This window comes from Schistocerca cancellata, chromosome 9 (assembly GCF_023864275.1).
Source record: "Schistocerca cancellata isolate TAMUIC-IGC-003103 chromosome 9, iqSchCanc2.1, whole genome shotgun sequence".
Lineage (NCBI taxonomy): Eukaryota > Metazoa > Arthropoda > Insecta > Orthoptera > Acrididae > Schistocerca > Schistocerca cancellata.
In genome coordinates, this window is record NC_064634.1 from 383,888,229 (window position 1) to 383,910,067 (window position 21,839).

The 21,839-nt window shown below is 44.2% G+C and overlaps 1 protein-coding gene and 1 non-coding gene across 3 annotated transcripts in view; both read right to left on the reverse strand.

Annotated features, from left to right (window-relative positions):
• LOC126100323 (phosphatidylinositol transfer protein alpha isoform) overlaps positions 1-21,839 on the reverse strand; it is a 180,496-nt gene that overhangs the window by 68,676 nt on the left and 89,981 nt on the right. The gene's annotated exons all lie outside the window — the stretch shown is intronic.
• Positions 9,510-9,584, reverse strand: Trnai-uau (transfer RNA isoleucine (anticodon UAU)). Its single transcript has one exon. It is a non-coding gene; the product is annotated as a tRNA-Ile (tRNA).

Consider the following 21,839-nt stretch of genomic DNA (forward strand, 5'->3'; position numbering starts at 1 on the left):
TTTAAACCTCTAGGCAGGTCGGTCTGATGGTCTCATCCTTAACAATTGCTAAAGGTTGCAACTGCAGGTCTGAGAAATGCAAGCTCTCTGGCTCTTGTTCCACACGGGAAATGTCTAACCATTGCTAAAAGGGTTACTGTTGCATGGAATACACGAGAACGACAGTACAGAGAAGGTGAAAAAGTAAAAAATAATCCCAACAGTTAAGTATCCCTCACAATTAAAACTAATATTTCCTTACAGTCCTGTAAATCAGTAGCTCGATCAGTTTAGTATCTCAACGACTAAGCTACAGCTCCCTTCTCACTGGGTGTCTCACGAAAGACGCCCGTGAGATGTACGCGGATCGCGCCGCGCCTTTGCCGGCTGTTGCCGCTGCGTCTGCGGGTTGTCGCTATGCGCAGTTCTCAGGCACCGATACTTTGCGCGTGCCTCCTACAGTGTGCGATCGAGTTTACTGGTCTTTTCTTTTGAGTTTTTATGTAAAGTTTGATCGCTTCAAATATTGTTGCTAGATGTCATTATTGCAACTGCGCCGAGTCCGGGGCTTTCCCTGACCGCGTATGTCGTTGGGCTCGGTTCTCAGACAAACACAGCGCGTTTGTCTTCAGTACTGAGAGACTCATGGTTCGGGTGTCTTGTTTTTAGTTTCCTGTCGAGTTGCCATTCGGTATGGTATACACGAAGGATAAATGAGTGTTTCTTGTGTAACTATGCAAAAATAGAATCGTATGATGAATGTTGGCTTGAACTCATTCGAAAATTTTCCGGTGAGTATGTTCCAAATGATTCTACTATACAAAAAAATTTCAAGAGACTGTCTTACACAAACGAAGGTCTAGAGAACCTAGTGGATTAACCGGAAATAAAGTAGACGAGACATGGAAGGTCTGGGGAAGAAGACCGAGAAAATCTCTGGACCGTTCGGCACTTCAGACTTACGCGAACAGCGTCTGCGCACAAACAAAAATTAAAACCATAGAATGTAACGGTAGTGCATCAACTGATGAACTGGCTGTTACAACAGATTTAAGACGGGGACGTTGATCCCGAGATGCTTTTTTTCTGATTAAGCATGGCTGCATATTTCATGGTACGTAAATTCTCAGAAAAATCCTCATGTATTACATCACCAATTTCTGCATTACGTGAAAGCTCGAGTGTGCTGTGCAATTAGTGCAAGACGAGTTACTGGACCAATCTTGCCACGAAACAATACGTTCTGACAGTATGTGAACAATCCGCTGCATTATTTTTTTTTCTTCGAGAACCAATACCTAACGAAAAGATGTACGCTTATTTCATGCAGGGCAATGCAGGAGAATGCAAGACTGCACATCGTCAATGCTTATATGACAGCAATACGACGTGTTTTTGATGATAGGAAAGTTGACTGGCCTCTTCGTTCTCCAGATTTAAATCCGTGCGATTTTTATCTTTGGAGAAACTTAAAGGACAAAATGTATGCAACGAACCCCCACACGCTCGAAGAGTTGGAAGATAGGGTTGGGCTAGACATTTCCCAGATTTCGGCTGTCTAAATTCGGCAAGTGTTTGCTAATGCGTTCAGGAGACGTCAGGCTGATGTTACCACAGAGGGACATCACTTTGAGCACCTACTGTAAATAAAGGTAAGCCTAAGTTAATCAGATGGCAACGTCGTTTATGCTTATTTCAAGGGAAGCGCACGCGCTGCCGACTACCGGCAGGTTAGTGGCTGCGGTGGCGGCGACCGGTGGCCGGGGCCAAGCCGCGCGACCCGCCTACCCCTCCTGGGCGTCTTTCGTGAGACACCCTGTACAAGTGAGAAGGAAGTGTTCCGGCGTACTCATTCGTTGTAAGCACAACGCCTAAAAAGGGATAACTGATGTGGTAACTGTGTTTCTTTTTCTCCACATCACAGGGTATTCCACCATGAATTTGTTACGTAAGGTCACCGTCAGCGTTACTTCCTTTACGAGGTAAACCGGTTGCTTGAATGGAAATGGTCTTATAAAGACTATCATTAAACCTGTACAACTCAGAGAAATACACTGACAGAAGAAAAATAACACCACCAAAAGGGAGTTGTGCAACATAAATTAAAGCTGAACGACGCGATTCTACATCTGAAAGATGATCTGTCTCCAAATTTCGTGTCAGTCGTGTACCAGCGCCAAAACGAGGGTACAAATCACGTCTGCTTTAAATACACGCTGTATCGATCGTGAGCGTTAGTTAACCTTTAAATCGGACGTGGTGAGTTGATGTTGGTCAAGAATGTCTTTCAGACGACAAAGACGATATTGTCAACATTTCGTTGAGTTTGAATGTGATCGTATAATATGGCTAAGAAAAGGTGGATCTTCCTTCTGCGAAACTGCAGAAAGACTTGGTAGGAATGTAGCCACTGTACGTGACTATTGACAGCAGTGGACACGGGAATATACGGTCGTAAGACGACCAGACACCGGATGGCCACTTAGCACTACCGAGAGGAAAGACCATCGGCGCTCCGTACTCCATATACAGCACCAATTTGAGCAGAAGTTTGCACGACAGTGACACAAAAAATTGTTACAAATCGGTAACTTCAAGACCAGGTCGGAGCTAGACGCCCTGTAGCATGTGTTCCACTGATCCCAAACCACCGCCATTTGCGATTTCAGTAGGGTCGAGCGAGAGCTCAGCAGAGGACAGGGCGGAGGTCTGTTACGTTTTCTAATAACAGCTGGTCTTGCCTCGCTGTCAGTGATGGTCGTTTGTTGATTAGGAGGAGGCCAGTTGAGGACCTGTAACCCATCTGTCTGCATGCTAGACACACTGAACTGCACTTGGTGATAAGTTTTGAGGTTCGATTTCGTGATTCGACCTGTTGTTTTGCCATTCATGAAGGTACTATAGGGCGTGTTTTCCACATGGACAACGCTCGTTCACATACCGCCGTTGTAAACCAACTTACTCTACAGAGTGTCTACATGTTACCTTGGCCTGATCAGTCACCAAATCTGTTTCAAGTGAGCACATATGGGCCATCCGATGACTACAGCGCCATCCACGAATAGAATTAACCGTCCCTATATTGACAGACCACGTGCAACAGAGGTGGAACTCCGTTCCACAAACGGACATCTAGTACCTGTACAAAACAATGCATGCACGTCCGCATGCTTGCATTCAACTTTCTCGTAGTTACATCTGTTGTTAATGTACCAGCATTTCGCAATTGCAATGACTTATCTCGCGCTTACACTAACCTGTGATCTTGCAATGTTAATCACTTAAATATATTACCTACACATGTATATTCCCAAAATTTCATTACTCTACATTAACATTTTTTGTTGCGATTTCTTTTTTCGCCAATGTATGACAGATATTTATGTAGCCTGATGATGGATTTCGAACTGAAACATATTTCGTCTGAACGGCTAACTGATATAACCACGACATTCTATGAATATATAACCGCTGTTAAACAGTCTATTAATAATATTTTATTACATATATGATCGAATAATTCCATTACCCTGCCCTCCGTCTCGTGTGGTGTACTAGTAGCTTCAAATTTTTTTGTTCTTTCCTTGTCTGGGGCGGAAGGTATCAGTTTTGTGACTGGTTTGATGCAGCGTTCGACAGTTTCCTCTCCTATGGCAATCTCTTCATCCCAAGCAGCACGTACGTCCTAAAATTATTGATTATTTGTTGCATACATCGAGAACTGTGTCTTCTACAATTTTTGACCTCTACAGCTCTCTCTTAATACCATGCTGTGAAATGGAACATAATTCCCCCCAAGTGCGAAGACTTCCACGGTCCGTGGCAGTTTCAATTGCACCCATTTGAGAAATCGTATTATTTTGAAATTAAAACCACTATTAAAAATGAAGTTTCGATGATCTTCTGACGGTCTAAACGTTGGTCTTAATCTTGGTCAATGGCCAAAAGGATTTTATTCAAACGGAATACGACTGTTCATGTACATAAGCAGACTCAGTTCAGCGAGCCGAGTGATGTCCGTTTCACATTTCCAGACAATTGTGACGAAACACAAGCCCTCGGACGACTACCTGTAAGATACAAGACAGTAATTGCAGGGAAACACTATAGCCCAGAGGCAGAGAAACCTACCGGCGAAGATCGAACAGCTTAATGACAGCGACATGGCACGGCGAGGGCTTACTGTTTGGGGTCAAGTGATCAGAGGGGACGCTGTGGGTGTGACGGGCGCTCGACAGCGGCTCCACTCGACACGGAAAGATAAGGCAGCGCGCGAGCAGAAGCGAGAGTCAGCGGTCTCGGGGACTTACCGACAAGATCACCAGCAACGTCTACACTGGCTGCGGTACATACCTGGAACAAAAGGAAAACTAACGTCAGAAGACGCACAAGTTTGCAAAACAGTTTCTATGAAATTCCAAATCATCCATATTAAAGTAGCGGCAAATATCTCTCACGCGTATCCTTTGAGTATGACCTCTTTTCGACTGATTGCAAAGTAACTGATAATGGTCGTAGTCTAGAGAGGATATATAATGTAGCATGGCTAAAACAAAAAAAAAAAAAGAAAATTTAATGTTCAATACAAATTTAAGCGTTACGAAGCGTTTTCTGAACCTATTTGTGTGGAGTGAAGCCTTGTGTAGAAGTCAAACGTGGACCACAAGAAGTTCCTGCTAATGAACTGCAGTCTACCACCTACCTATATGATAATTCCAGTCCATATTTCTACGAACTGTTACAGTCTGGTATTTGTATCGGCTGGCCGATTTCAACAGTGACTCCAGGATATTGTTGCCAAGGCTACGATGTTTTTTTTTCATTTTGTGACAAACAGTTTTACATTACTGTACATTTAAAGGGCGTTGCCAATCTTTGCAGCACCTCGAAATCTTAAGTTCTGTTTGGATATTTGAGAAGCTTTCTTTTCAGATGTACTCTACTGTACATAACGTCACAGATCTTGTAGCTGGTTCAGTCATCTGTAATTAAGTACTATCTGAAAAGAAAGCCGGTCAAATATCCAAGCAAATCTTGTTACGATTTCAAGGTGATGCAAAGACTTAACTGTCTTCAAATGTTCTGAAATGTGGAATTGTTCACTTTAGAAAAAAAAAAAATGTAGTAGCCCGTGGCTACAAGATCTGACTGAAGCTGGAATCTGTCAATCGGTACAAATACCCGGGTGTAAATATTCGTAGAAAAATAGAGTGGAATGATCATGGAGGCTAACTCGTAGGTAAGGAAGGTGGCAGACTTACTAAATGGCCGGATATGTGGGAAAATACTGTCAAGGAGACTGGTCACAAATCACTTGTGCAGTGCTGAAGTACTAGGAGTCAGGGTGCCACGAATGGCCGTTGGTTTGTATAAACATTCTCGTTTTACTTGTCACGTCAGATCTGGGATAAATCTGCAGCTTTCTATGAAATCCACCGACGTCTTCGTTTGGAACAACTGACTGCAGTGGTTATTGTTGCTGTAACCATCGAGACCTTGGAGAAATCAGCTATTGCTGAGTACAATCTCTCAAACACAGGAAAATGTCTGATAAAACAAATATTGTCCAACGCTTCTACCTGCTGTGATTCCGTTGTTAAAGTTTTAGTAGCAGTAGTAGTAGTAGTAGTAAAAACTAAAATGTCATATGCGACAGCGACTATAATCACAGCCGTGCGTAGATGCGAGCTCTCAATGTTGAGATGAAACAGAAATGCGGTGGATTGTTACAGTTTCTGCGACAGCGTAGACACTACCAGGCATTCGACACAATCTCTGACAGCATGGTGGAATGACGACGTATGATAACCAACGAGCTACAAATGGCCACAACAGCAGCCAAGACAGTGATTTGTTCCTGACAAAGATTTGTTCGAAAATAGGACACTGCGCCCAGACTTGATGCGACATGTAAACTGAGAAAGCTTTACACAGGTGTGTTGTCGTGAGAAACTTCAATCACAGGTTTCTGTAACGCACTAGACTGCGTCACGAAAAGTCTGAAAAAACCTGAACTCAAATATTTGGGAGACAAAGGTAAATTATCCAACAGAAAACTACTTGCAAAATTTCAAGAACAAGTATTACTTGAAGTATCTAGATATTTTCTTTCGTTCCCTGTGTGTCACTATCATAAGAACAGCAAGTCCAAGAACAGCAAGTCCAATTACAGTGCGCATACTGGCATCTAAGTCATTCTTCCCACGGCGCATACGAGAAAGGAATCCCAACACGTGCTACCACGCTATGAAAATTGTTTGATACGTCCGGTAAATTTTCGTGAAAGAATGGAACATTTTTGCTGCCCCTTCAAGGTTGGAAAGCTTAATTATTCCAAGAATCATATAAATAATTTCAAGAGCGTACAGTTCACTGCTGACAGCTGCCTGAATGGTTAGTGTGCCGACTGCAACTGAAAATGGAGAAAACCGAGTTTCCTGCTGTCATTAAACATTTTCATTCAAAGGGTTCGACTGCTCCATAAACAAAAATAGAAATGGATAAATTTCACGCGGACTCCGCACCATCACTGAAGACCATTTATTTCTGGATTAATGAATTTAAATGTGATCCGGCAAGCGCCGAATACGAAGCGCGCTCCCGCCGGCTTATTGAGGCCACCCCAAAGGAAACCATTGATAAAATCCATGAAACGGTAATGCAACACCGCCGACTAATAATTCGTGAGACTGCTGACAGTAAGCATCTGAACTTTAGGACTGCATAATATCCTGCACGAAGAACTGACTATGAATAAGCCGTATGGGAGGTACATGTCGCGATTGCTCACTGGAGACCAAAAGGCCATCCATACAGCATTTCAACAATGTCTGGCGATGTTTTATCGCAATCCACAAAACTTTTGCGCCCATTTGTGGCTGCTGATGAAACCTGGATTCACGATTACACACCAGAGTCGAGACGGCAGTTAAAAGAATGGACGAAAGCTGGTGAAAGTGGCGCCGAAGAAGGCAGACCATTTTGTCAGCTGATAAGCAGATGGCCATTGCCTTTTTGGGATTCCCAAGGCATAATGCTCACAGATTACTTGGAAAAAGGAGGAACCATAACTGCACCCTATTATACTTCACTGTTGGATCGTTTGTAAATTGCGTTGGCTGAAAAAAAGAAAAAACCACGATTGGCACGCTAAAAAGTCCTCTTTTACCAAGATAATAGATAATATACCATCCCACACATTAGCGATAATAATGGCGAAAGTGCGTGCATAGGATTTTGAAATTCCCCATCCGTCCAGTTCGCCAGACTTAGTCCAAAGTGACTTCTTCCTGGTGCCTTCCTTGAAACTTTGGTTTCCTAAAAAGAAATTTTCATCAAATGAGGAAGTGATTGTTGTAGCCAATAAGTATAATGCAGAGTTTGACAGAACCTATTTTTCCGATAGGATGAAAAAGCTGGTGGACCGCTTGAACAAGTATATACCGGGTGATCAAAAAGTCAGTATAAATTTGAAAACTGAATAAATCACAGAATAATGTAGATAGAGAGGTACAAATTTACACACATGCTTGGAATGACATGGGGTGTCACTAGAACAAAAAAAAAATACCAACGTTAAAAAAATGTCCGACAGATGGCGCTTCATCTGATCAGAACAGCAGTAATTAGCATAACAAAGTAAGACAAAACCAAGATGATGTTCTTTACAGGAAATGCTCAATATGTCCATCATCATTCCTCAACAATAGCTGTAGTCGAGGAATAATGTTGTGAACAGCACTGTAAAGCATGTCCGGAGTTATGGTGAGGCATTGGAGTCGGATGTTGTCTTTCAGAATCCCTAGAGATGTCGGTCGATCACGATACACTTGCGATTTCAGGTAACCCCAAAGTCAATAATCGCACGGACTGAGGTCTGGGGACCTGGGAGGCCAAGCATGACGAAAGTGGCGGCTGAGCACACGATCACCACCAAACGACGCGCGCAAGAGATCTTTCACGCGTCTAGCTATACTTTGTTTTAGTTCTAATGAAACCCCATGTCATTCCAAGCATTTGTGTCAATTTTTACCCCTCTATCTACATTATTCCGCAAGTCTTCTTACAAAGTTTGAAGAACTAGTAGTATCTGAAGTATTTAGCAATATTTTTCAGTCCACTGGGCATGGCTATCGACGATGGGCGATGAAAAAAAAACAAGTTCAACTACAACGAACAAACCCGCGTGTAAGCATTCTTCCCACGGTACATACGCGGAAGAAACCCTATCGCATGGTACCACGTCAAGTATTCCCTGCCCTGTACTTTGCAGATGCACATAGCAGCCGGTGTAGCTGAAATGCTGTGCTGTCCTACCCATGCCCTTTGCCGGTGTAGATGGCCGCAAGGAAATGAACGGTGGCAATGGTGTGGTGTGGTGTGCTGATGAGCAGCGGCAGCGGTAGCGGCAGCGTCAGCTTGAGCGGCGGCGTGTCGGTCGATGCGAGCACTTGCCGGGCTTCGCTGGCGGCCCCGGCCGGCGCGGGGACGGCCGCCAGCTGCCGGCTGCCTCCCGCCCCGCCAGATCGATACCCTGCGCCGAGTGGAGCGCGGCGCCGCGCCGCGCCGCGCGGCCCGGGATGCGACGCCAGCCGACCGCGCGCGCTTCACTCACCAGCCGCGCTGTCGTCCGCGCAGAGCGCACACTCGCGCTGCTAGTATTCTTCGACGTCCACATACGCTATTTAACTTAACGTATGGGGCACTTACTAGTGGACATTCGTATTCGGTGCTTCAACTTCGCTAGAGACACTTTCAAAGAATTGCCTGCGCGTCTGTGGAGAAATGGCAGCTGCTTCTACCTCAAACCAGAAAGCACGGAAGGTCTCTCGAGCAAAATCCACGTTCTAAAACATCCCCAAGGCGTTCCACTGGGTAAATGGGACTCGCGGTAGGCTCGTCCTTTTCAGAAATTTAATGGTCCACAAATGGTTCTTTATGATAGGGTACGCTGATACAGACAATCGTTGCATCCGAACTGTTCCTCCACTGTATGCAGTACACAATGCTGTAACATGTATTCATTCCTTCTGCATTTTGAGTTTTCTTAAGCGCAATACGCTGGCGTGACGAAAGTCAAGTCGTTGGAAGTCCCCTGCAGAAATATTGGCCATGCAGCCTCTAGAGCCGTCCATAATTGCCAAAGTGTTGCCGGTGCAGCGTTTTGTGCACGAACTGATCTCTCGATTATGTCCCAGAAATGTTCGATGAGATTCAAGTCTGACGATCTGGATGGCCAAATCATTCATTCGAATTGTCCACAGTGATGTTCAAAGCAAACGGGAACGACTGTCCCCCTAAAAATTCCATCGTTGTTTGGGTACGAACCTAACCATTTCCAGTCCATAATCTGTTCAGTGGGACCAGCGGGCACAGTCCATTCCACGTAAACACAGCCCACACCATTATGGAGCCACCACCAGCTTGCGCAGTGCCTCGTTACCTACTTGCATACATAAAATGATAATTAAATCATTACCTTAATCTGTCGACAGGCGTTGATAAACATCAACGGGGACAGTTGAAAAATGTGTCCCGACCGGGACTCGAACCCGGGATCTCCTGCTTATATGGCAGACGCTCTATCCATCTGAGCCACCGACGGCACAGAGGATTGTGCGACTGCAGGGATTTATGCCTTGCACGCTTCCCGTGCGACACACATTCCCAACTTTATGTCCACATATTACATTCATAGTGCCCCTTCCCACTACACTCCCGTAAGAGTTCGGGCAATACGTGTTCATCCGCACAGGAGGTCAATGGCCGGTTAGCCTTAACTATATGGAGATGGTATCTGTTCTTTCGGACATGTCCGAAAGAACAGATACCATCTCCATATACTTGGATACATGGCTTCGCGGAGTCTGCGTCACATTCTACCTCTACCGTCAGCTCTTACCAACTGAAATCCGAACTGATCAAGCCAGGTACGGTTTTCCAGTCGTCTACGGTGGAACCGATATTATCACGAGACCAGGAGAGGCGCTGCAGGCGATGTTATGCTTCTAGCAGAGGCACTCGTGTCGGTTGTCCGCTGCCACAGCCCATTAACGACAAATTTCGTCGCACTGTCCTAACTGATACGTTCGTCCTACGTCCCAAATTGATTCTGCAGTTATTTCACGCAGTGTTGCTTGTCTGTTAGCACTGACCACACTACGCAAACGCATCTGTTTTCTATCGCTAAGAGAAGGCCGTCGGCCACTGCTGTCCGTGTTGAGAGGTACTGCCTGAATTTTAGTATTCTCGGTACACACTTCATACTGTGTACCTCGGAATATTGAATTCCCTGACGATTTCCGAAACTGAATGTATCATACGTCTACTTCCAACTACCAGACCGCGTTCAAAATCTGTTAATTCCCGTCGTATGGCCATAATTACGTCTGAAACCTTTTCACATGAGGCACTTGAGTACAAATGACCGCCAATCCACTGCCCTTTTATATCTTGTCTACATGATACTACCGCCCTCTGTGTAGGTGGAATAGCTACCGCGTGATTTCTGTTCTCGCGATATTCATCAAAATCAAACTTTCATCGGACTGTCATAGTGAATAGCATGTTTCAAGAATCACTTGCTGTCTAGTAGCATCATTCTTTACACTATCTCATGCATCGCTTAGCACCGACTACAAAAATTTGAGGCTGCTCGACCACTGTACATCACTGATTTTAACTCCCTATGCACAGTCGCTGTACTAACCGCACTGTCGATAGCCCTTCGGAACTCACGAGTGAGTGATTCATTCTGCTGACTTCATGCGTCTTTTTACAACCACCCTCCGCAGTGCTCGACGGTCCCTGTCCGCCAGCGCATGAGATCTGCGTGGTTGTTCCTTCGTGAGTCCACTTCATAATCACATCGCCAATAGTGGACTTGAGGAGCTTTAGAAAAATTCAAATGTCCCTGATGGATTTGCAAGTTAGGTGGCATCCACTGACTATTACACGTTCGAAGTCAGTGAATTCTCCCGACAAACATTTTGCTGTTACTGCTTCTCTACTGACAACACAATACTCGCCGGTTCCTTTTGTACTGACGAGTCCGCCTCTCGTGACGTCTAGTGGTCAATTCTGAATTACTTGACGATATTCGGATACTTTTGATCAGTTTGAGTACAATATCCGCACGTCAATGCACAGAGCATGGCTGAAAACACTTCGCCCCACTGCCAGTGATTCCCTTTCCACCTCTACTCGCAAATGCAGTGAGGAAAAAATTATTGCCAGTGTATCTCTGCAAGGCTCCGAGCTCCCGTAGTTTCGTCCTCACAGCCTTTAAACGAGACGAACTTTGACATTTGCGGCAGACTGTACATCTTCCTGCAGTTTCCTAAACTTTACAACTCTCCCTGCCCTCCACTCCCCCCAGTTACACTTACACTTGGGGCCATCACACAACGAATAAACGGTTCCTCGACGGCAGTCTGTTATGTGACTAACATCCTTTGTTCAGCGTTATAAACCAATTTCCACAACACGGTCTATATCATGTATCATGTGTCCTCAAACCTAGCATCTAAACGGACGTATACGAGGACATGAAACCATGTACATACAACTACTTTATAGTTTGCAAATTTAAGAGCGTGCCTTCCGTCGCCCAACATGAAATACGAACGCCCCCCCCTCCCCCCCCCCACACACCACACACACCATACACCATACACCATACACCATACACCATACACCATACACCGAAAATCTTGAGTCCATCGGATCGGTAGGTTTTTTGATTTACGAAAGTTTTTCGGCATACTCCTATATTGATGAATGATACCAAAAATACGAGCATAAGAAGTCTCTTACAAAAATGTGGATACCCTGACATTGTAATAATATGATTACGGAGGGTCAACAATGACTCTAGGTTGTAATTGAATTGGCATATTGCTTGGTCGCGAAAGAGAAGGAAGGACACGGTTTAACGTCCAAGAGAAATTAAGTCATCAGAAACAGTTTGGACAAGTATAGGACGGAAAACCGACAGCCGCCTTTTTTAAAGAATAGTTTGGCATTCTGTCGAATGAATTATACATGCCACAGAAAACCTGTTTCACAACAGTTAAACTGAGATCTGGATCCCGCGCCTCCCGAAGTGGTGCGAAAATCGCAACCAATACGTCAGGTCGTCTTGACGTCACATGCAGAACTAGGGAACCGAGAAAGACAACGTGGACGGATGACAGATTCTATTTCATGTGGTGATGCAACATGATCCCATAATAATTACAATCAAAAGTCAAGGTAAGTGCAGCTGCTTCTCGTATGTGATAGAATGGGCAGAGAGCACAAAGTCTTTGCCGGATAACCAGGCGCTCTGTCAAGTTAGCCTCGCTGCCGGCGTCTACAGTCGAGCAGATAAAACGAGGCGCTACCTTAAGCTCTCGTGATGTGCCGCCGGCCTACATCTTCCGCTACAGAGATTAGCTTCGCCCGTTATCAGCTCGGCCTGAAGACAACCCAAGGAATAGCTGTCTCTCTCCCCCCCCCCCCCCCCCTTCTAGCTCTCTATCAAAGGTGGCGACGAGAAACCAGCTCGAGCGTCCTACGAACCTAGCGTTGCTAATGTGCCGCCAACCACACGGGGAAAAGTGAATATATTCACAACCTGGTACCACCACAGCCTTACGCGTTCCTTTTCCTCCTCGTCTCTCTGAGGACGGTACTTATTCTACGTTTGCGAAAGTTCTGCAAGTTATCACCGTTTTCTTATCGACAGATTTTGTGGACTATGATCAGCACCTATTGTTAATGGCTCCACGTAAGGCGTGTCACAGTGCACCCTTAATATAACTTAGCTAGTATAGTCTACTGATGAAGGACTTGGGTGACAATACGAGAATCGCATGAAATTTATTCTGGAGTCTTCCTGATGTGCTAAACGCAAACGTGCAACGAGATCGCCCAGATCTTCAAAAATCTATCTACAAAAATATCCGTGTTATCCACAGTGGCAGACTAATAACCCTCTTTTTCAAAGTTTTACTCTTGGCCATAGCTGCAAGTTGCCCAGAAACTGTCACTGTTTATACATATTTGGTACTGAAGCTTGAGTCTCTTTCATACTTTGCTTGAACTGTACAGAGACACTGAAGCGGACGATAATTATGGCTTCAAGTCTCGATCAAACAATAGGCGGAACGACCGCCTCCAAGACCTAACTATTTACTGCAGCGTGTGGTTTGCGAAAGATGTGAAATCGCGGATTCCCCTGGAATCTTCTGTACTGCACGCGGGGTGGATTTAGACCATAAGAAATTACGGCGCTTCATGTCAGAGTTCCGCGAAAGCTTCAGAGAGATATGAAGCGTAAACCTTTAGCTCTTTGTATAGCAAAGGATGGCACCACCAAATAAAGCACCGGGAATTGTGATGACACTCCTCCAAAAGCACTGTTGAATTTTTCAATGGAAATTCGTTTAACCACGTATAGGTTGAATCTAAATGGATTGGAGAACTGTCTTGGTAAGTTAAGAGTAACTTACAAACTGGTGAAACGACTCGTGAAATCAATTCATTCGACAGAAATAACCTAAACGGGCTAACTACCAGCACACAATTACTATGGAAGTTAGGCACGACATGCAGGCTAGGTTGTGGAAATGGGGGTGGAGTGAGTCTTAACATTTAAGCATAGCTCGAACCCAAGGACAAAATTCAGCCAAAACTAGGAGACATCAATTATCTGGAAAGGCACTGGAGTAAGACAAGACTAGCGCCCAAGGGGGTGAGAATGTGGCTATAGGAAAATAACCCAAAATGCCTTATTAGTACTTTGTACGTAGATGGCTTAAGCATTGTGTTTAATGAAGATTCCTCGCCACTTGGACTGACGCGACAATCTTAACAGCGGAGGGACGTGATGGAACGGTCTTTATCCCATAGAATCAACCAATTCGCACAGATATCCTCAACTCTAAGAGACTGCAACTTCCAGAGCAATTTGCTTCTCGATCGCGATGAATAAATCGCAGGGGTACAGTATTATGCCATGTGGAATGACAGATTTTCTTTGTTACACGGGTGAATATTTCTTGCACTAGAGTACGTTCACTTACGAATTTATTTACTCTTACACCGGGAAAGTAACTCAAAGTATTGTATATAGCATGTTTTCTATAAATATGACGAATATGCATAAGATTTTAGTTTATAATCTTTGTACTGTATTAATAGTTTTAACAGCACGTAAATGAACGGAGTTAGACTTTATACACAGGTACCATTTCGTTCCTTATCTGATACAAGGTCGGCGTAAGTGAGCGACCAGACAACTGGCTACTTACAGAAACAAGTATGATTTCCACTTTGTTTGGAACCTGAGAACTGCTCATACTGGTGATTCTTAATCAAGACACGTTCATGGGAGTTATCAATCTAGGAAAAGCGTTCAGAATGTAAAATGGTGAAAGATTTTCGAAATTATCAGAAAAAATGCGTGTAAGCTATACAGGAAGATGGGTAATAAACAATATTTACAAGAACTAAGACGGAAAAATACAGACGACCAAGAAATAAGTTCTCTGATTAGAGAGGGTTTAAGACAGGTACGTAGTCTTTCAGCCCAACTCGTTAATGTATACATCGTAGAAGCAATGATGCAAAGAAAAGAAATGGTCAAGATCAAGATCAAAGTTTATGGCAAAAAGGATATCAATAACAAGAATTACAGGACGTGTTGAATAGACTGAACGGTCGACAGAGCACAGAACATGAATTGAAAATAAACTGCCGATAGACGAAAGTAATTAGTAGGAGAAACTAATTGAGTGATAAACTTGACATCAAAACTGTAGACCATGACTGAAGGAATTCTGATGCATTGGAAACAAAATAATTTCTGGCGGACGGAGCGAGGACGACAAATTCACGATAGCGCAACAAAGAGGGCTTTCCTGGATGAAAGAAGTCTATTAGCATGAAACACTGACGTTAACTAAAGGAAAGAACTTTTAACAACGTATGTATGGAGAACAGCAGTGTATGGTAGTGGATCACGGACTGTATGAACACCGGAGAAGAAGAGAATTTAAACGTCTGAGAATCTCTGGAACAATGTCGAAAATTAATTGGACAGATAAGATAAGAAATGAGAAGGTTCTCTGCAGAATCCGCGAAGTAAAGAACGTACGGAAAAGCACTAACAAATAGAAGGGACAGGAATAACTTTCATGGCACTAAAGGGAACCGGAGAGGGTAATAAATGAAGGGGAAGACAGACAAATATATCCAACAAATAACTGAGGACACTGGGACTCAAGAGTTGGCACAAGGGAGGAATTCTGGGTGAGCAGCACTGAAACAGCCAGAAGACTGATGAAAGTAAGACATACACGTAGATAGATAGATAGAGCGCGCTAGCTTCGCATGAAAGGGCAAGCGGGGAGACCCTCCAGGATGACGCGTCAAACACCGTGGGGATGTCCGGTGTCTATCTCCTTCAACAGCCTGCATTGTGTTGCAGACGCACCAGGTTCGACCGCGCAGGGTCGCGAAACATCTACCTGAGGACGGCGAATGCGCACCTAGACTGGCGCCACGGGGCAGAGCTGACGCTCACGCCACAGTCGCGGACTCGGCGACCCTGGACTGCTGGCTGGCTCTCCTGGGCTGCTCCACAGATTACGCAAAATTAATGACACGTCCGTCTCGCTCTTGCGTAATCCCCTCTGTACCTGTTGCTATAAAGTTCTACCGCTACCTCGCAGCGCCTGCTTCGCAACAGCTAAAGAGATGCACTTCAATATTTTGCTCCAGCTATCAACGTACATACTCGGCAAAACACTTGGAGATGCCTCATATTTTGTCAATTTTTCCCCTCCCCTTTATATTTCACTCATGAACCTTTGCGGAGAAAATGACTATGAACCTCTGTAGGTGCAATAATCTCTCATCTTATTCTTCCAGAAAATAGCTTGTAAAGCTGCTGAACTGCCCCAATCGCACTTCTTACAAAGTAGTTCCGTAAAACTGTCCAAAAGCGTTCCCAAAAATCTCTTCCCTTCGCTATCTGTGACACTTGTCCCGAAATAATTAACCTGCTGCAATGGTATCACCGTGCATCAATTTCTGAAACTTTTCGCCTTTATTCTTATCTCGCAGTAGCCTAATCGTGAACACACTGGCAGTACTCCGCAATTGTTCGCACGATATACACATCATCTCCTCCCCATTTCCCCCCCCCCCCACATAAACAACACACACCCTCCCCTGCAATAATTCTCCCAGTAATTCTTAGTAGTACCAGGCATCAGGCGCAACTGGAGGTTTAGCTTGTCTGTTCATTCCGCTTCGATTTTTAGGTCCATATTTATTTAACCGATATGTCAGACTCCCGCGTCATAACACCAATCCTGTGCGCAAGATCTCGGTTCAAATGGTTCAGCACTATAGGACTTAACATCTGAGGTCATCAGTCCCCCAGAACTTTAGAACTACTTGAACCTAACTAACCTAAGGGCATCACACACATCCATGCCCGAGGCAGGATTCGAACCTGCGACGTAGCGGTCGCGCGGTTCCAGACTGACGCGCCTAGAACCGCTCGGTCACAACGGCCGGCAACAACAGTAAGAGGCCCCTGTATTTTGAACAGCAAATCAAAACACTCTGATGGCCTTTTCGGCCCACATGTCTGCTACATAAATCTTTCTCTTATAGCTCTTTAAAGTGTTTCGAGTATGTGTTGTAGCAAAGCTCAGTCATGATCTTGATAATGATAATGATAATGATAATGATGATGAGGAGGAGGAGGAGGAGGAGGAGGATTCAAATCAACAACAAAAAATACACCCGACAGAATAAATCAACATGTAAACGACACACTCGTGTAATACGAGAATTCACCCATGACTTCCTGTGTTACACGCATAACGCGAACAAGAAATGATGCTCTTATGGACATTAATGCGACATCAATCAGCACTACTGTGTGAATCAAGTTGAGCACGCTCGGCGCACAGCTTACTGTCCAGTTTTCCGCGGTACCGATTTTAATGGCAATGACAGGCAACAACGAAGTTATACACGCATAACGGCTGATCGGTCGTTAGCTTTTAAAAAATCAATGACCCCAGGAAACGTACCAGATATCTGTCGTAATTTCGTTTCGTTTAAACTGTCAGCCAGATAATTAAACAGTTAGCACCTTTAGCCGCTATCGTTCCACAGTTCTCGCAAACGCAAGCGCTGTGATCAGTTCCTCCATTAGCTCGTCAGCCGACAGCACGGCTGCGATCAGGCAACAGCTAGAAAGTTTCGTACCTGCAACTGATGCTAAAAAACCCAAACACAGCAGTTCAGCGCGGGCCATATACATTTTAACTGCCTTCTAAATCACCTGAAGATTACAAATACCAAATTCTATTAACGCTGAAACAACTAATTTCAAAACGCTACAGAAATAACACACATTTGGACAGATCAGGCCCACCGTTCGATTGACAAAGAGACAAACAAGGAATGAAGCATTTATTGAAAGTTGCACAATGCGTAACCCCCATCAACTTGAAGGTTCGATGCACTGCCACATGCAACTGCCCGATGTTGAGATGAATCGAGCGTGCGGGAATCGAACTTCATAAGCAACCGGGATGTGTCAGTAACTCCGACGGCGTGATAAACAGTAATGCCTCCAAAATTATTACGTGAAACCGCAAAGCTTTTAAATAAAATGTTATTAATTTTGTACAACTTTGTTCTTGGATTATACATATTTATTTCTCAACGCAGTCATGCTGGCGGCGCGCACACTTGTCTCAACGAGAGACCAGTTTGTTGATACCGTCGCTGTTCAACATTCGACTTTGTAGACGGAGCCACTACTTCACGTCTGCTTGCTCGCTTTACAACTATCAAAGTCAAGTCCTCGAAGGTTTTCCTTAAGTTTTGGAAACAGAACGAAATCGGATGCCGGGACTGTACGGAGGACGTTCGATGACAGTGAACTGAAGGCGTCAGATTATTACAGATGTCGCAGAGCTAGTGTGTGGTCTGGCGTTATACTGAAGGAGAGGATGCTCTGTGTGTGAACGAACTTTTCGAAATCGAAACTATTACAGTACGCACCGACACAGTTACGTTACACACTGCCATGTTATACGCTACAATTCGGAGTCATCTAGCGGCAGACGACTGAAAATGTATATAGACATGCATACAGACAATGTTAATAACGTTTGTTTTATTTAAAATGCTTTGCGAGTTTTCACATAAGAAAATGTTCAAATGAGTGAGTTCTTAAGGGACTAAACTGCGTAGGTCATCGTTTCCTAGACGTACACACTACTATAACTTATGCTAATAACAACACACACACACCCATGCCCGAGGGAGGACTCCAACCTCCGGCGGTAGGGGCCGCGCAGTCAGTGACATGGCGCCTCTAACCAAGCGGCTAATCCGTGCGGCACATAAGAAACTCACCACACACACACACACACACACACACACACACACACACACACACACAATGTACGGCGTTGAGCAATACTACCTGTCCCAGGTACGGAGATGCTTGTGTTTTGGGCCACTAGATGGAGAAAACTCTCGATACATCAGATGCGTAAACACAATGACAGTGCGAATTTGAATTGTGCGTTTCCCATATTTCGATTTGTGTCTCAGGAAAAAAGGAGTTGTTTAAAGGGTACTTTCTACTTCACTGTAAAGTCGTGCTAATCTCAGTTACCAGAAACACCCAAAGCAGCAATGAGAACGAAACAAAAAATGGATATCTGTCGTATTGAAGTGGTGTGTGTGTGTGTGTGTGTGTGTGTGTGTGTGTGTGTGTGTGTGTGTGTGAGAGAGAGAGAGAGAGAGAGAGAGAGAGAGAGAGAGAGAGAGAGAGGGAGAGAGAGAGGGGGGGGGGGGTTGTAGGAACGTGTCTCGCCTATCTCTAGCAAGGCTGACGGTCTACCCGCACACAATTTGTGCTATACGTATCACGAATCCTTCTTGTCGTCGTGGAAGTTGTGTTCTAAGCCCTTAATGGACCAGGTTAGTTAGTATTTAAAAAAATTGACAACTGCGAGTAGAGCACGCACTGTACAGTTCCGTACCATCTTAATAATTTTGTGTGGCCCAATGGCCTGGACGACACTTCGGCTTGTGTCCCAATTATACAATCGGGGACAGGGGACCTAGAATTAAACGTGGAATCCAAACCACGAGTTTTTCTGGAGACTACTCACTTCGTTGAGACGTGACGGCTAAGTTAAAAAGAAGACTGAAAAATCGTTGATTCGCTCCCACGACCTTCGATTTCCAGGCACGTGCTTTACCGTTTGACAACCGTCGCCCGCACTTATACATAATTCATCAATAGGTCTTCATGAGTGCGTTTCCGAGTATCACAATATGTGACATATTTGGCTTTATTTTTTGGCTGTATTGATTTGGAAGAGCAAATTTTTCTCACCACCAAGTGACTTTATATCTTAGTATGTGCCATAAATTTCAACTTGTTACGTCTATACGTTCCTGATAAAACGGCGTCTTAATGTGCAGTCAGACGGACACACACAAAATCAGACAAGGAAGTGATCCTACAAGGGTTCCGTTTTTTACAGATAGAGGTACGGAACAGTAAACAACAACCGGCGACGCACAACGCAAATCAAATGCAATTTGTTACCGAGTTGGCACTGTCGTGAACACGGTAGCATAGGCTCTACGTGTACCGGTACGTTAATCGTAATTAAAAACACTACCACGTAAAAATGCCAAGTTGAAGTGTTTGCACTATACTGAGCTGTACATAATAATACATAGTCAGAATATATGGAATTACAGTAATTTCGGTATTGTTAAAATTTTTAAGTAGCTTTTTCATAGAGGAAAGTTTCTGTCGAATGGGAAAACGATAAAGAAATGCGTAGCAGCATTTTACAAAGAATCACTTCTGGAGCTTCTGACTGGTGCAGAAAGAAATGCGTAGCAGCATTTTACAAAGAATCACTTCTGGAGCTTCTGACTGGTGCAGAGTAAAGCGACGAATAATAGAGCAAAATTAACAAGCGTAAAAAAAAGGACATAAGAATAAGGAAACCTGGGATGGAGCTGACCATGTGACAAGTTCGATGCCAGCCAGAAGGAAGAAAATTGCAGTACGTCGATAGGGATGGAACTTATAATAAATGGTAATGCTTTAACCTACACTCGAATGCAGTGCGGCTCAGGTGAAGGTTATTTGGGAGTTTGTTGCACACGGACGACATGAAAGGAGATTTATGCACGGATACAGCTAAAATGGAATTGTCAGAGCCTGCACTGTTACTACGGAACGCTGGCAGATAATTGACGTGTGCGCATAGGTCCTAAGGACACCAGTAGCTACGAATATAGTAAAGAAAACGGAGCACGTGAAAAAAACACGTCGACTATACGGTCGTATCAAACCAAGAACAGAAAGAACTGATATGATCAAGCAACGCAACGTTACATTTATGCCTTGTGCAAGCTTACTGAGTTGCTCGCAAGACCTGGAATTTTCGCTGTTTGTGCCGTGCTGAACGGCATTATAAAAGTGTAGACCTGGGAAAACTAACTAATGGACTAGTACGTTTTATTTTGGGAGGATTTTTTTTATACATTCTCACTGAATGTGCAAAAGAGAGCCATATGAAAACAGGACCCAAAAATTGTCATCCCCACAAGGCTGCACGTTTATACCGTGCAACACCGCCTCTAATCGAATAATAACCTCAATTCACAACGAACAGAGTCCAAAAATTTCAGCAGGTGTGGTGTATCCAGCTGAAGCCCATCATTAATTATCAGATCCTACAGAGCTACAAAATTGCGGGTGTTTATTGCTAAGCTTCACCCGAATAGTCCCAGAAATTTTGTATAGAACCAAAACCAGGTGCTTTGATGGTCCATTCGAGGTTGCGATACGCTGTCTAAATGTTCGTCAAACTAAAAACGTATGCGTGCAGCCCAGTGAACACGGTTAAAGCGTATTCATTACGGAGATGTGGAAGGAAGGACGACACTATCACCTCACCAAGAGATAAAATAAACGTCCTGGTTCTTTTACACGATTACCTGAATAAATGGGCTTGGTTTATGGCACAGAATCACCTCCATACTGAACTACACGCTCTACGTACTACGGTTTAAACGCCTGATTAGGTCATCGCTGCACTCCACGCCTTCCATCATTTCAAAAAACGATTCAGATCACAATATAGCTTCCGATCTACTACTGTACAACTGATGTGTAATTTCGCCCACTGAGGCCGTGCAGCTTATGTTACGCTGTGAGAAATGCCCTTATGTGAGGTACACAACACCGAACGTCCATTGCATGTACAGGGTGGGGCAGAGAACAGAGTTCCTCGGCGAAAAAGAAACGCAGAATTCGATTTGATTTGGTAGGACTTTGAAGCATTTCGTATTGAACTGCAGCTACATTTTCTGATATGCGGGCACGTTTTGGAATGTTTTCTGACTTGTTCAAAACAGATCCTGTGACACCATTTTCGGACTAAGCGCTGCATGGCACTCTTTGCTGGCACTTTAACACTTTCAAACTCCTCAGTAAACAGCTGACCACATCGTTTCAACTACTATGTTGTCACGTAACTTTCCACAACCAACACCCGCTACTCCACTGTGAGTACCATCGTCCCCGTTGCACTGCTCCATTTACTGACGCAGCCCTTCAAAGCAGTGACTAATATTTTGTCCGGTGTGAGTGACAATTCCTTTTTCATTGTTTTTTGACAGCAGAACTGGATAATAACAGGGAATGGGGGAGGAAATTTATGATGAAAATATTCGCTGATCAATATTCGGTGCGATATTAGGATTATCTGTAACGCCTTCGGGTTTAGTTTTAAACCCTGGCT